The sequence below is a fragment of the Schistocerca piceifrons genome, chromosome 1 (assembly GCF_021461385.2).
Source record: "Schistocerca piceifrons isolate TAMUIC-IGC-003096 chromosome 1, iqSchPice1.1, whole genome shotgun sequence".
NCBI classification, from domain to species: Eukaryota; Metazoa; Arthropoda; class Insecta; order Orthoptera; family Acrididae; genus Schistocerca; species Schistocerca piceifrons.
Window position 1 is genome coordinate 719,149,754 of NC_060138.1, and position 15,687 is coordinate 719,165,440.

Below are 15,687 nucleotides of genomic sequence, written 5' to 3' on the forward strand. Positions count from 1 at the left end.
TGTCCACTGCCTCTTAAGCAATATTATCTCTCAAAATTTAAGCAAAATCAATGAAACACTTTGGTATACATATTGCCTTAGACAAACAAACACATAAAATTATGTAAAATTATGAAAATCTTAAATCCATTAAATACATTTTAACATATACAAATTCTATGAAAATAACACAGTTATTCAAGATACATAAACAGATGATTATATCTTAGCAGTCTTTTCTAAACCTGAAAGAAAATTTTACAATCCTGACAATTTAAATTTTACACACGTGGTTGTGGCCGCTTTGGCTGGCGTTCTACACTTCCATTCACAAGGGTAGAGGAGGGGAAGTTGCTATGGTGTGCGTCCTTCACGTTCACTCTAAATTACAAGGGGAAAGGGGAGGGGTCACTGGAGTTGTGTCCAAGTCACTCCACGCTTTCACGCCGCTACCAGTCTGCCATTATCTGGTTTGTCCTGTAGAACAAACAAAAAGAGTGCCTCAGACTCTGTTCACTTAATATCTAAGGGTGGGTCACAATGGAATGGGGATATATACATTTTATCTTTCAATATGTTGCTGGAACAAAGTTAACAGAATTTTTTCAATTTTACTCTCGCGGTTACTTAACTGTCATAAAATCGGTAAACAAATGGCTCAAAACGCCGTTAGTCACGTACTAGAGAAAATTTATGCTCAAGGCATACAATCATAAATCTTATTTAATCTCAATTTATTATTTCTGGTCCGAAACATTGAACCAATTCTCGGTACATTCCTGACAAATCTGTATTTTATTTACTTAACTGACTCATCTTCGATTACCTTATTCCTAGAGATAGTATGAGTCTGTTTGATTAGCAGTTGTCTTCTCAGCTTCTTTTTGCATGTGAGTAACTTGTGGTAATAGTACAGTTCTGAGTGTTCAAAACACACTACGTTTAGTTGACTACTAAATCCACTTATTGGTCTTCTGCTGCTGTGTCAATTCCACATCTACAATTATGTACTTACTTACTTTGCTAGTGTATGAACTTATGTAATACTCACTCCATTAAAATTTAAAGCATAGGATAGCACATTTATTTCATATCTATAGTGTATTGCAGCTGATCAGTTTGCTCACGTGGCAATCCATTTCCACTTGATCGGATGCTGAAACCACAGGTAGTCTCTCTCGACCTACCACTAAAGTGCATTAAGTAATTATGGACGAGCGTAATGCTAAATTCCTTAAACCTATAGCACACCATGAGCTGCTCTGTCTCATCTAACATAAGGGTACCTATGGTCGCATTCACGCCTCCAACTCATAACCTCAATACGTGTAGGTGTGTCCTGTCACACACTACACAAAATGACGGCCAGCTCCAACCTTATAAATATTTCAAGGACGTGTCCTTCACGTCTCAACCACAAACACTGTTCAGTTCTATTACACTGCCATTCCTTGCTACACAAGGTGAGTTCATTCTTACAACTTATCTGCATATTTTTCATAACACTAAGCAATCTCTTTTACTATTAGTTAGTTAGCTCTACAGCATACAATAGGTTTCACAGCCACTTCAGATCCTGCTTGTACACGAATTTGTATATCTTTTTTAAATATACTGTTGGTGGACCATTTCCAATAAAACAACACTTTCTACTTATAATATTACCAGGGTTCTATACATGCTTGTTACTCAAATACATTTGTATCTTAAGTCATACTTCTCTATTGTTTATGTCACTGTTAGGTTTGTCACATTAGGTATTTTCTTCACTAATCGGTGGATAGAATGGTTACAGAACTCATGGCTTGATAGCCGTGACGGAAAATTTTTGTATTGCAAAGAAGGAGTCGGAACTTTGGTGGATAGGAAAGATGAAGAATGAGTGAGACCTGAAAAGGAAAGAAGATCTCACACAGCTGGGACTGCACAGCTGCCACACAGTGTAGAGGTTACAGAACAACCTCCTCCCTACAGCATTCATTAGTTTATTATTGGATTGATAACCATAACGGAAAATTTAATGTGTTGGAAACAAGAGGTCGAAATTTTAGGTGGATATAAAAGATGAAGAGTGAGTGAGATCTGAAATGGGAAAGAAGATCTCACACAGCTGGGACTGCACAGCTGCCACACTGTGTAGAGGTAACAGAACAACCTCCTCCCTACAGCATTCATTGGTTTCAGAAAATTTTTGTACTGGAAAGAAGGGGTCGAAATTTTTGTAGATAGGAAAGATGAAGAATGAGTGAGACCTGAAATGGAAAGAAGATCTCACACAGCTGGGACTGCACAGCTGCCACACTGTGTAGAGGTTACAGAACAACCTCCTCCCTACAGCATTCATTCATAACCTTTGAGCGCTGCAGTCTGGAACCGCAAGACCGCTACGGTCGCAGGTTCGAATCCTGCCTCGGGCATGGATGTTTGTGATGTCCTTAGGTTAGTTAGGTTTAACTAGTTCTAAGTTCTAGGGGACTAATGACCTCAGCAGTTGAGTCCCTTAGTGCTCAGAGCCATTTGAACCATAACCTTTGACCACGCCAGGTCGATTCGAAAATACCGTATGATGCCTTTTTAAAACCTGTCTTAGTTCTTCCTTCTGATTAGCTGAAATTTTATCGATTTCCTGCAATTTAGCTTCTATTTTGTCAAAAATAATTGCTTCTTCTTCTTCTGTGTTTAGCTCACTTTTACTAAGATTAACACCTTCGTCCCAATATCTACTATTTTTCAAAACTCGTATAGGCAGCTCCCAAGTTTCATCATTAGTTATTACATGTGTATCAATAAAAGGTACTGTAATTACTCCGGTTATTGGCAAGACCATTTTTAACTGGCTTCTTTCAAAGTCAACAACACTCTGATATTTCTACAAGAAATCTATGCCAATTAAAACCTCAATACTGAGATTGTTTACAATTAAGCATGGATCATCAATTAAATTACCATTAATGTCAAAGGGCAGCAAAGCTTCTTGTTTTACCGTTTTTGACACCTTGCCAGTAGCACCAATTATTCTCAGTCCTGATACCCTCATTACTGTAAGCTTGGCTTTACCAGGTAATGCATCAAAGAAGGACTGAGATATCGCACTCACCTCACGTCCAATGTCTAAGAGACAACGTACATTGATACCCAACATATTCACTATTATTATAGGGTGGCTTATTCTAGGTTGTACAGGTGGTTCCTCAAATTCATCCAATAGTTTCTTTTGGATTTGTCTCCAACTAAAGTGATCGACGTCTGTCTTCATTACATTTAGGTCAAAGTGTGTAGGGGTTTCCTGAATTACATTTTCAGCTGCCTTTTCCAGTCGGTCTATTAATTTCAAATCGAAACACCGCACGACTTCATTACATTTAGTTTGCTGAACATGACCCAAATTACTGTAGTCTGAGCGATTCTGCGCCTCCAGACCGGGCATCATACTAGTTACAGCTAAACCACTTTCACTATTATCGTCGGGTTCCTTCTCAAATGACAACTGGTCGCAGCTACTGGGTTCATCGACCCACAACAGGCTATCCTCTTCATTCTCACTTACCTCCTTTCCTAAATCTATTAGTACAGTATCAACATCCTGCACAGGCACTTAGATAAGAGCACATCATCCTTATCGTAAATATAAGCATGAATTTCTTCTGCTTCTTCACCTGACAATTCATTATTTTGTAGCTCTTCCCTACCGTTACTCTGCTGCGCCTTCTCTTTCTCTTCCCACTTAGAAAGCATCTCTAACACGGTATCTATCAAATACTGTGAGTGATCTAATATTTCTGCTGTATTCTTAGATGCTACCGACCCTTCATCCACATGTTCAGTCTGAGTATTCTGATTTGTCTTACCAATTCCCATAACTACTGGCTTAGGAAAAGTAACCGCCTGGTGAGCGCCAGTGTCCTCATAGACGGGAACTAGTTTTCCTGCCTCAGCCTACTACTGTTTCCTTTATTTACACTATAGTTAACTGGCACAGCATTGCTTTCCGTACTGTTGTTTACCTGCATAATTTTGTTTGGAACAAAATTATTATCATTTGGATGCCATTGTTGGTTCTGATAATTATTTCTCCAATTCCTACCTTTCTCAGGATGGCGAACACCTACTGTTCTGATGTTAACGTTGCCATTCTGCTCGTTCTTAAAATTATTACTATTGTTATTAGCATTTCTGTTATTACGTGCTTGCTCCTCATTGGCAGCACACGTTCTACACGTTCCAAATACTCAATGAAATGATCCAGATTGTCTCTAGGGGCAGATATAATTCTAGTTTGCAAATACCATGGCAGTTTGGCTTCAAGACCTAGTACTATCATTTCAGGTTTTAGCTTTTCGTCCAAATGTGACAAACGTGAGATCCATGATCTGGCAAACTCTTTAATAGATTCCTTGCCTACGTTGAAGCGTTTTCCACTCCAAAATTCTCTCAACACTTCTTTGCTTATTACTAGACCAATACTCATTAATGAAAGCTGTTTTAAATTCTGCTAATGTTTTACACTTCAACAACTGACCAACGCATGGCGTCACCTGCTAAATGGCTTGTAATAAATGATATTTTCTCTCGTTCAGACCAAGTTGGTGAAATCACATCTTCAAAATCGTTCCAGAAATCTAGCGGGTGGATATTTTTATCTGGATCGAACCGCAAGAACTGCCGACACCCGATAAAAGCGGCGTTTACAGCTACAATTTGTTGCATACTACCATTACCAGAAGTTACTGAAGCTACTTTACTCTCAATGTTAGCGATGTTAGTACTAATATTATCTACTCTCATTTCAACGTTATCTACTCTTTGTACAATATGAGTAGTATCAGTTTTGATTGCATCTACTTCTGCTTGACATATGTTTACTTTTATATTAACGTATTTAAACCTACCTGAGCACAGTTCAGATTCCGCCTCGATCCTTTCTGTTAACTTGTGCTCCAGCTTCGCATCTTCCATTTGGAAGTCTTTGCGAACCTCAGCAACTTCGGATTTTATTGTTTTATACATTTCAGAAAATTGTTGAGCAACCTTTTTCTTAATATCCTCATGATTGTAATCAATTTTATAATTCAAACTGTCCAGATCCTCTTTCAACTTATTGCAACCAGCCTTGAATGTATCGTCCATTACCTCCAATCGTTTATTAAAATTAGTTTGGCTGACCACAATCTCATACTTTAATTCAGCATTATTGGATTCTAATTTATTGTCCATTATTTCAAACCATTTATTAAAATTTGTTTGGCTGGCCACAATTTCAGACTTTAATTCAGCATTACTGGTAGCTATTGCTTGTAATATAACATTTACATCAATAGCCCCAGTATCTTTGGGTTGCTCACTAGCTGGTTTTTTATTACACTCAGGTGACGAAAAACTAGCTCCAACACCAGAATCATCAAAACTAAATGAAACTTCTGATTGGTCAGTCATATCTAACTTCTCCTGTTTAAACTCTGCCACTTCTGATGGCTGTTTCGTTTTTAACTCATCAGATAAACTATCATCCAATAAATTAACAATTTCTGATTTCTGCTTTACTACAGGGGTCTCTATTATTGAATCATTGCTCCTTTTTATACTACTGCCAGGAGACATTACTTCATATTTCACCTTAACATTACTATTTTCATGCATATTTACACTTGAACCGTTGTCTGGATTTACAGTTCCCTCAACAGACATAGGTTCTGATTTAAGTTTAACCTCAGTTTCTTTTGGCGGTTCCATCGCCGACAGTCTTTTAGTGTAGGTTAGTAAAAATTTTAACAGCTTTTGACTTAACTTAGTTCCTTGTGCACGACGTATGGCGTTGCCGGCGCGGCCTACCAGGATTACTGATGCGACGCAGCGCGCTGAACTGCAGACGGCACTTCAACTGCTGCTGTGTGTTTGCGAGGCCCAATGTGGTGTCACCACCAGACACCACACTTGCTAGGTGGTAGCCTTTAAATCGGCCACAGTCCGTTAGTATACGTCGGACCCGCGTTTCGCCACTGTCTGTGATTGCAGACCGAGCGCCGCCACACGGCAGGTCTAGAGAGACGTCCTAGCACTCGCCCCAGTTGTACAGCCGACTTACCTAGGAAGGGTTCACTGACAAATACGCTCTCATTTGCCGAGACGATAGTTAGCATAGCCTTCAGCTACGTCATTTGCTACGACCTAGCATGGCGCCATTACCAGTTTATATTGAGATTGTAAATCCTGTATCATCAAGAGCGATGCTCTCCAATTAAGGATTAAAGTTAAGTATTACACCAAATACATCCGTTTTTCTAAGTTCTCAAATACTTGTCCTGTTCCAGACCTCACGCCAGTCTGCGTGAGCTTAAACGCGTGCATTTCGGCCTCCTCTAGCAACATGGTGTTGGCTCTTCTGCCAACACATCACCCACAACTGCAGGCGCGGCTTCGGTTGCTCCGGCGGACGACTGCGGTGAGGTGAAACTGGCTTCTCGCGATGCCGGCAGCACCGCTAGACTCAGTGCCAGCTCCGTTAATCCAGATGCGTTGTTAATCCAATTGCGTCGTCCACATGCACACGTAACACTATGACTGTTCTATTACTCAGTTGCGTGTCGCATTTCACTCCCGAATCCGAACATTTAAAAATCACTTTTACTCAGTTTATTTCCTTCCCAGCCGATGCACCATATGTGGGGCGGCGAGTGGAATTTATGTTAATAATTTAATGTAGAATGTAGAAAAGATGCATTCCCGGCCGATTAAGCAGATGTGCGGCGGCGGGTGGAATTATTGTTGTTAAATGTTCCTATTAATTATGCTGTCTTTTTGCCGTTCTCAACACTGGCTCTCTAACTACAATTTTGGCAACCAGAAAGTGATTGGCAAAACTTGAAACCTGTAATTAGAATTCCTAGTGCCCAATTAATCTGAGAAATACACTTATAGCTACATAGCTCTGAGGAATTAGGAGATTGTCTGGGATTCATAATCAAATACGATCGTGAAAAAACGTTCTCTGTATTCTGAAAGTCACAGATGAAAAAAAAGAATCCACACAACCTGACTAACAGAGCAGTCCAGAGTCTAATGCGCTGATGCAACTATAACTGTCCAAATTAAATGTTTAAATGAATGCTCGCCATAATTTGATGATAATGTTCATCAAAAGCCATGCTAAATAATGGTAGAATGTCTGTCTCGCAGCGGCATGTGAAGATACGACATTCGCAAACTGAAGATATATCATTAAAGTCATCCCAGAATTTACACTTCTCTCGAAGACGATTTCATGGTTACGTGTATCCCGAGTAACTTAATATGGCATCCAAGGCTGTTTATAGCAATGATACCGACGCGACGCGATTCCCGGCACAGATGGTGTGCTAATCTGCGTCTGGAGAGAACTGGGGCCTTCTTCTCTTGCGCAGCGTTCTTATATATAAAACCGCGGTGCGGACGGCTAAGGGAACACCTGATCAAATCGGCTCTCCCGACTAGCCGCTGGGCTAGTAATGCACCACTCTAAGTTATTGAATAAATCATCGCTTCCTTAACTGATGGCCGATGAAGCTCTCAATTTAAATGTGCATTCAGCACACAGGGTAATCATAATAAAACTCTGACGTGGCTAAGTAAAATATTTTGGCCGAGAGAATTAATTTAATTACACTACACGCAGTAGACGAGCTCTGAACTTGCCCTTTGGAGATACGCTATCGCTATAGTTTTATAGTTATTCAATTAAAACTTCTCACATCTTCATGATGATAGCGGATCTGCATTCTACTTAAATATAAACATCCTAGCCTTATTTATTAGCTTACTTATTCTATCTTGCTTCCTTAATTTTTAAGACAAAAACCAGAAAATATTGAATTTCAACTAAAATCTTAATTTGTGAGATCCAGAAGACTGTTTCTATTAAATAATTATGAAAAAGGAATCTAAATATAAATTTTTAAGTCTCTAGCTCTTTTCTGTTGCGCCAATGATTTTTACAGAAAAACGTCCAAATTTCGAAAATGGTTAAAGTTATCGAACTGATATTCAACACATATTAATTTAGTATTACTCCTGACATGCTCGAACCGTTTTAGGTTATTTACTTGATTTTTAAAGTATTGTGCAGCATTTATGACGTCAGAGCTAGTTACAGCGGACTGGCTAGCACACAATGGAAAGACTGATGTGAATTCATTACGGCGTGAGTAGGCTGCTTTCCTACAAGTTGAGAAGAGTTCAGTGAGACTAGCGACGATATAATCAAATACTTAATGATCTCAGCGTCAGTTCCGCTGCACTCCCTGTAAAAGAATCTTAATACTAACTAAATTTAGTGGAAGGAGTTCAAGGCTTTCCTATTTTTAGTTAGCTGATAAAATAACGTCGAAAAAGCAGTTAAATTTACCATTGGTAATTTTATTCTACTCATATAACATTGTTTATAAATTACACTATTGATAAAAGGAAATATTTTAATACAGGATGATAAAAACCAACTGCGTTCAACAAAAATGTGAATGAATATTCCCTGAATGGGTTTCCAAGTTCTACAATGGATCGAAGGATGACCTATGCCATATCACATCTATAATCTAGATTTAAGTTAAGTTTAATAAAAGAGAAAACTATCAAAATGGTCTACAGTGACCCTCAATTATCTTTAATTACTTATCTAACTTGTCATAAATTACAGTGGCTGATGTGGCTTCTCAATAATTATATAACAGAAAAATCATCGCATTTCAGATTTTTACTTCAAGCAGCAAATGTGTATACCATGAGCTTTAATTGACGATCGACACTAGTATTAGGCAAAAAGGGGATTTACCAGATGAGACTTCTGCAGTTCTGAGTGAAGCTTAATGCGCCATTATGCAGCATCGCATGCATTCATTACCTTGACAGTGTTTAGGGAGCGTCAGGGGGCGGCGGGCGGCGCAGCTCCACTCACCTCGCTGTCTCGGAAGCAACTCTCTCCTAACTTCTCCTTACTACAATTTACCGAAGTTAGTTTAAAATAAGCTATCTGGCTGTGTTTTCAACTGCCCAATCAGGGTCTCAATGTTAACCTTAAGCTCCACCTACAAAATTCTGTCTATCCAACGAGAAACGTTATACTTTTCGCGGTGAGGCAATGTTTTTAATGTTTGCAACGTAACAGAGACGCGAAAAAGTCTCACGCTAAAACTTGCAGCTGGTGTGGCCCTTTTAGTGTTATCGTAAAGATCTATACTGTTCTTCTGGAGGGCTCTATCTTTTAACATGGGCTGGGGGGTGGTTTTGGCGGTCAGCTGGCGACGTGGGTGTACGTCCCTTATCGTAGGGCCTTCTAGCTTAACACGGTTCTGCTCTCGGCTTCTGTTCTTGTTTCTCCCCTCAGAACTGCATCTGTTTCACGGTGGGAAGGTACGACATGCATTTAGGAATTCTTGTGTTAGTCTGTGGTATTCCATTTACTCACTCGTTGATCGTATTACTTTGGTTAATTTAATGTCATGATTTATTCGGAGCTATGTGACATACTGCCGGATTTGCTTATCATGTCAGGGTTTTGCCTGACACCTTACACAACGGTAACTACTTCTAACTGCAATAAACATTCCACCGCCACCTGCATGTAGCCTATACTTGCTGAACATTGTTAGGTCCTTTGTAAAATATTCGGCTTAACTTATTTCTGGTTTTAGCCAGCTTTCAGTGCGTATAACTATTTGAGCACCAATGCTTTCTGTTAGCGCTTGGAGCTCTGGTACCTCCCTAATGCAGCTAAGACAGTTCACAGCTGTTATTACTATTGCTCCTAGATCTACGTCTTTCAATGTTCGACCTACACCCTTTGAGATTGAAGCCCTTTTTGTGTTTCTCTACCTAAAAACCATCTGGTCCGCGCCACACAGCCCCTACTACCCGTGTAGCCGCCTCCTGCATGTAATGAACTCCTGACCTATTTAGCGGAACTGGATATCCTGCCATCCTATGGCGCAAGTCGCGGAGGCGGCAGCCTACACGGTCGCAGAACCGTCTGAGCCACTGGTTCAGACCCTCCACTCGGCTCTGCAATTAATTATGTGTATAGATAATAATAATAATACTTTCGTGTGGCTCAATGGTCTGGTGCAAGGTTTTGTATTGGAAGCCACTTCGGCGACTTACGTGACCCTAATCTAACTAGATATCCTACTCTGGAAAGGGGACCTACGGCTCAATGTGGAATCCCCACTAAGCATTGTTTCTGGTGACTCCTCAAATAGTTGAGAGATGAAGGCTAGACTGAAACGACGACTGCCTTCTGCAGTCTCACTGAGATTCGATCGCGAAACTTCTCGGTTTCCAAGCATACGTTTGACTGCTAAACCACCAGGACCGCCATGTGTGTAGATAGTTCATCCAAGGCTTTATTAAAGTGAGTTCGCGAGTTTCAAAATATATGATTTATATGGTCATACCTTTTGACTGAATTGATTTAGAAGCTTAAATTTTGTACATCACCAAGGGACCACAGACCTTAGTATTTCAAATAAATTTCAGCTTGGTACCTCCAGCCGTTTATGAGAGAAAGGGGTCTTAACAGACGCATTGACAGACGGACGGACAACAGACTGCAAAGAAATTACATGGTGTAACTACCAGCTAACAGTTTTTGGATTTTTCCCTTTACTTGCACTGCACTGCGAAACATTGCTTCTAGTCGAATTTCACGATTCTAGGCCAACAGGAAGAGCCCTACAGGTTTCGATGAGTGAGTTTGCAAGTGTCGAAACATGTGACATAAATTTCAAGTTGATACCCGTACCATGTCCTGAGAAAAAGGGGTCTTAATAGTCGGACAGACAGACGGACACGATGACAGACAGACAGACGGACAACGAAGTGATCCTATAAGGATTCCGTTTTTACATACTGAGGTGCGGAACCCTAAAAAGACGTTTTTGTTTTGTCGAAACCCATGGTGAGTGTTTAAGAAATGTTATTCCGACGATACTAAAAGTGCGCGGAGAATACTGAGTAGTGGCGGGAGTGTAGATAAATGAACATAAAGTTTACGCATGTGAATCTCAGGGAAACTAATTTATGTACATCTTTTACACAATTTCTAGCTGATTGATTTTTTCACTTGAGACACAATTTGTGTATAAAGTAATGAGTCTTTTCACTACATTGAGCGCATAACACAATTCTGTGGTTCTCGGTCCGTGTGGATTTTAATCTGTGTTGTACCCATTCGAGAATTAAATGCCACAACATGGCTTGACGCACGTAACATGAATCTCTCTTATCCTTTCTCATACATTTACACTTAATTCATTGTTTGACAACTTAATTAGCAACACCCTTCCCTTGGTTTTACATTCAGAAAAGTATAAATCTACTTTTTCCTACCTTCCAACTTTCTCTTCTATACCATGCCGCCGAGGGAGTTGGCTCAGTGGCTAGCACCCTGGACTCCCGTTCGGGAGGACGACCATCCTAATTTAGGTTTTCCGTGGTTTCCCTAAATCGCTTCAGCAAATGCCGCGTTGGTTCCTTTGAAAGGGCGCGGCCGACTCCCTTCCCTAATCCGATGGGATCGATGAAAACCTCGGTGTTTGGTCCCCTCCCCCAAATCAACCAACCAACTGTCCAACTTACAATGCCTCGATATGATCGTAAATGTTCAGAAAATTCACTTACAGTGTTACACTGATGTCTCCTACTAGTTGATTTACAGAGAATCTTCTTTTCGCTTTACACTTCATTGCTCTAACAATCCTGTATAATTTCATTCTACAGAAATAAAATACTCTGATGCGGGTATATAAGCACCGACTTGCAGGCAAGGGATTAATGTGGCATTGGCGTGTTTCCGAAGAGCGTGCGGTAAATGCGGGAACTTGAACTATGGCGACGTTATTACCAAATGGGTTGCAGCAGGACCAACGTTGTGTTATTCATTTCTTCATTGCCGAAGACCAAAAACCGGTAGACATCATAATTCTCGTATGTCGAGGTAATGTTGCATCGCATGCTTGATTCCTTTTCGTTATGCCTACTAGATTTATATAGACACTTTAGTTTGCCTTTGTACATTATCTACATTCCACTAGGAATGTCGGACATCTTATGGCACCTTGCACAATGGAAGGCTTTTTATAAGTGAAGCGTAAATATTTGTAGAGTGTAATGCCGTAGAAATATAAGAAATTATAATCAGTTATTGCACTTATCATCAATATCATCTATGATTAATTACCTAAAAATGCTGAAAATCATGTAATATGTAATAAACGCCCTAGCATTGGAGGAGGTACCATATATTTGTGAGTGGCGGTACAGTTAAACGGAGTATGGAATCATACACTATGTGATCCAAAGTGTCCGGACACCCCCCAAAACATACGTTTTTCATATTAGGTTCATTGTGTATCGTGCTGCCACCTACCACCAAGTACTCCATATCAGCGATCTTAGTAGTCATTAGACATCGTGTGAGAGCGGAATGGGACGCTCCGCGGAAATCACGGACTTCGAACGTGGTCAGGAGACTGGGTGTCACTTGTGGTATGCGTCTGTACGCGAGATTTTCACACTCCTAAACATCCCTAGGTTCACTGTTTCCGATGTGATAGTTAAGTGGAAACGTTAAGGGACACGTACAGTACAAAAGCGTACAAGCCGACCTCGTCTGTTGTCTGACAGAGACCGCTGACGGTTGAAGAGGGTCGAAATGTGTAATAGGCAGGCATCTATCCAGACCATCACACAGGAATTCCAAACTACATGAGGATCCATTACAAGTTCTATGACAGTTATGCAGGAGGTGAGAAAACGTGGATATCATGGTCGAGCGGCTGCTCAAAAGCCAAACATCACGCCAGTAAATGCCAAACGACGCCTCGTTTGGTGTAAGAAGCGCAAACATTGGACGAATGAACAGCGTAAAAACGTTGTTTGGAGTTACGAATCACGGTTCACAATGTGCTGATCCTATGGCAGGGCGTGCGTATGGCGAATATCTGGTGAACGTCATCTGCCAGCGTGTGTAGTGCCTACAGTACAATTCGGAGTCGGTGGTGTTATTGTGTGGTCATGTTTTTCACGGAGGGGGCTTGCACCCCTTGTTGTTTTGCGTGGCACTATCACAGCACCGGCCTACATTGATGTTTTAAGCACCTTCTTGCTTCCCGCTGTTGAAGATCAATTCGGAGATGGCGATTGCATCTTTCAACACGATGGAACACCTGTTCATTTTGCACGGCCTGTGACGGAGTTGTTACGCGACCATAAAATCCCTGTAATGGACTGGCCTGCACAGAGTGCTGACCTGAATCCTATAGAACACCTTTGGGATGTTTCGGAACGCCGACTTCGTGCTAGACCTCACGACCGACATCGATACCTGTCCAGCGCAGCACTCCGTGAAGAATGGGCTACCATTCCCCAAGAAATCTTCCAGCACCTGACTGAACGTATGCCTGCGAGATTTGAAGCTGTCATCAAGGCTAAGGGTGGGCCAACACCATACTGAATTCCAGCATTACCGATGGGGGGCACCTCGAACTTGTAAGTCATTTTCAGCGAGGTGTCCGGATACTTTTGATCAATATAGTGTACTATAGCCTGTTGTAGACCGTTATCTTACAAGGTACCACTTTTGTGCGAGGTCACAAAAAAGCGAAAGATGTTTACGACATTCCGACGCGCCACGTATTGTCTCCCATGCAACCACAATATTGGCTGCTAATGGCAACAGTGGGCAGGACTGGAGGTATCCAATATTGAGCGCAGCAGGAGGCTACTGAGCGTAGTTGAACAGCTTAGACGACGAATAACTCACAACAATGCTACAGTGCTAGTGGTGCTGATACAAAGCAGAGCAATGGCAATGATAAACAAAGCAAACATTGCATTGTATGTACAACAGTTGCCGAAGTCGACATTTCGTCAGAAAGGAATCCAAGGAATTTCATAGAGTGAAAAAGAAGTGGGAGATGAGATATTAGCGATTCTGCAAGAGGAGTCAGTGGAATGTGTTGTGTCGTATACGTTCTGCTGTGCGGACAATGTACATGATGGAGTACAATGATGACAATATGTGCTTAACAAGTGGAAGTGATACTGAAGCAGTATGTAGTTCATCGTCCTTGGCGGACAGCGAGCCACGAAACCCGACTCCAGTGAAACGTAGTAAAGGACAATCGTTGTCCAAGGAGTGGGTGCATGGAAGATCATACACAGAGTAGTAAAAAGATAAATATGAACAGATTTTGAGTAAATCTGCAGCAGTTTGATTGTATAATTCATAAGAAGAACTACGGCTATTCAAGGATGGACGAGGCACACTTGTTACAAAAGCCGGTGTTTGCGAGTTTCAAGGATGGTTCAAATGGCTCTAAGCACTATGGGACTTAACATCTGAGGTCATCAGTCCCCTAGACTCAGAACTACTTAAATCTAACTAACCTAAGGACATCACACGCATCCATGCCCGAGGCAGGATTCGAACTAGGGGCCGTAGCAGCCGCGTGGTTCCGAGATGAAGAGCCTAGAATCGCTCGACCACAGCGGCCGGCTTTCAAGGACGCTTGATGCAGTTTACAGGATGTGAATGATAATGACCTACTACGTCATGAACATCAAAATTGCGTGCGATATAGATTACAGTGATTTCACGGAAAACAGTAGATGGTTGCATAACTTCAAACAGTGCTACAGAATTAGAAGACGTAAGATAATAAAATTTCAAATAAATTGTTAACTTGATTATGCACAGAAAACTGCAGAATCGGCCCAAAAACTTGTAGATGAGATATAGAAATTTATCCCATCGTTTAGTACCGAGCGAGGTGGCGCAGTGGTTAGCACACTGGACTCGCATTCGTGAGGATGACGATTCAATACCGTGTACGACCATACTGATTCAGGTTTTCCGTGATTTTTTCCCGTGATTTCCATAAATCGCTTCAGGCTTGGTTCCTTTGACAGTGCACGGCCTACTTCCTTCCCTAATCCGATGAGACCGATGACATGCTGTTTGGTCTCTTCCCCTCAAATCAACCCAACCCATCGTTAAGTAAGGAATTTTATTCAAAGCCCGACCAATGGGAATTTGAAGAGGAAATCCACATGAAAGGAACCCTGGAAATTAGAGGTACCACAAGTTTGTATCAAGAACAAAACATCAGTACCTTAAGCATTCGTTTCCAATTATGCTGACTGTTAATCTGGATGCTAAATTTGCTGGAAAATTATTTCTTGTGTTGCGAGAAGATGGAGTTGCTTTGTTCCCTACGTTTCTTTCTCGTGTGCAAGATCTTGCAAGGATAGTAGGGAATATTTACGTCACAGTAAGCAAGATTGGGAACTGCAACTATGATATGAGCACTGCTTTTGTCCAATAGCTGGTCAAAATAACTTGCTTTTGCTTTATTACTCGTCTGTATATAAAAATCATACTCCTTTGGAGCAAACTATCCCCCCCCTCCCCCCCCCCCCCCACTAAAAAGTGTGTGACATGCAATTCATAGCCGGCCGCGGTGGCCGAGCGGTTCTAGGCGTTTCAGTACGGAACCGCGCGACTGCTACGGTCGCAGGTTCAAATCCCGCCTCGGGCATGGATGTGTGTGATGTCTTTAGGTTAGTTAGGTTTAAGTAGTTCTAAGTTCTAGGGGACTGATGACCACAGATGTTAAGTCCCATAGTGCTCAGAGCCATTTTTTTTTGCAATTCATACCACATGGAACCAGTGAACAAATTCAG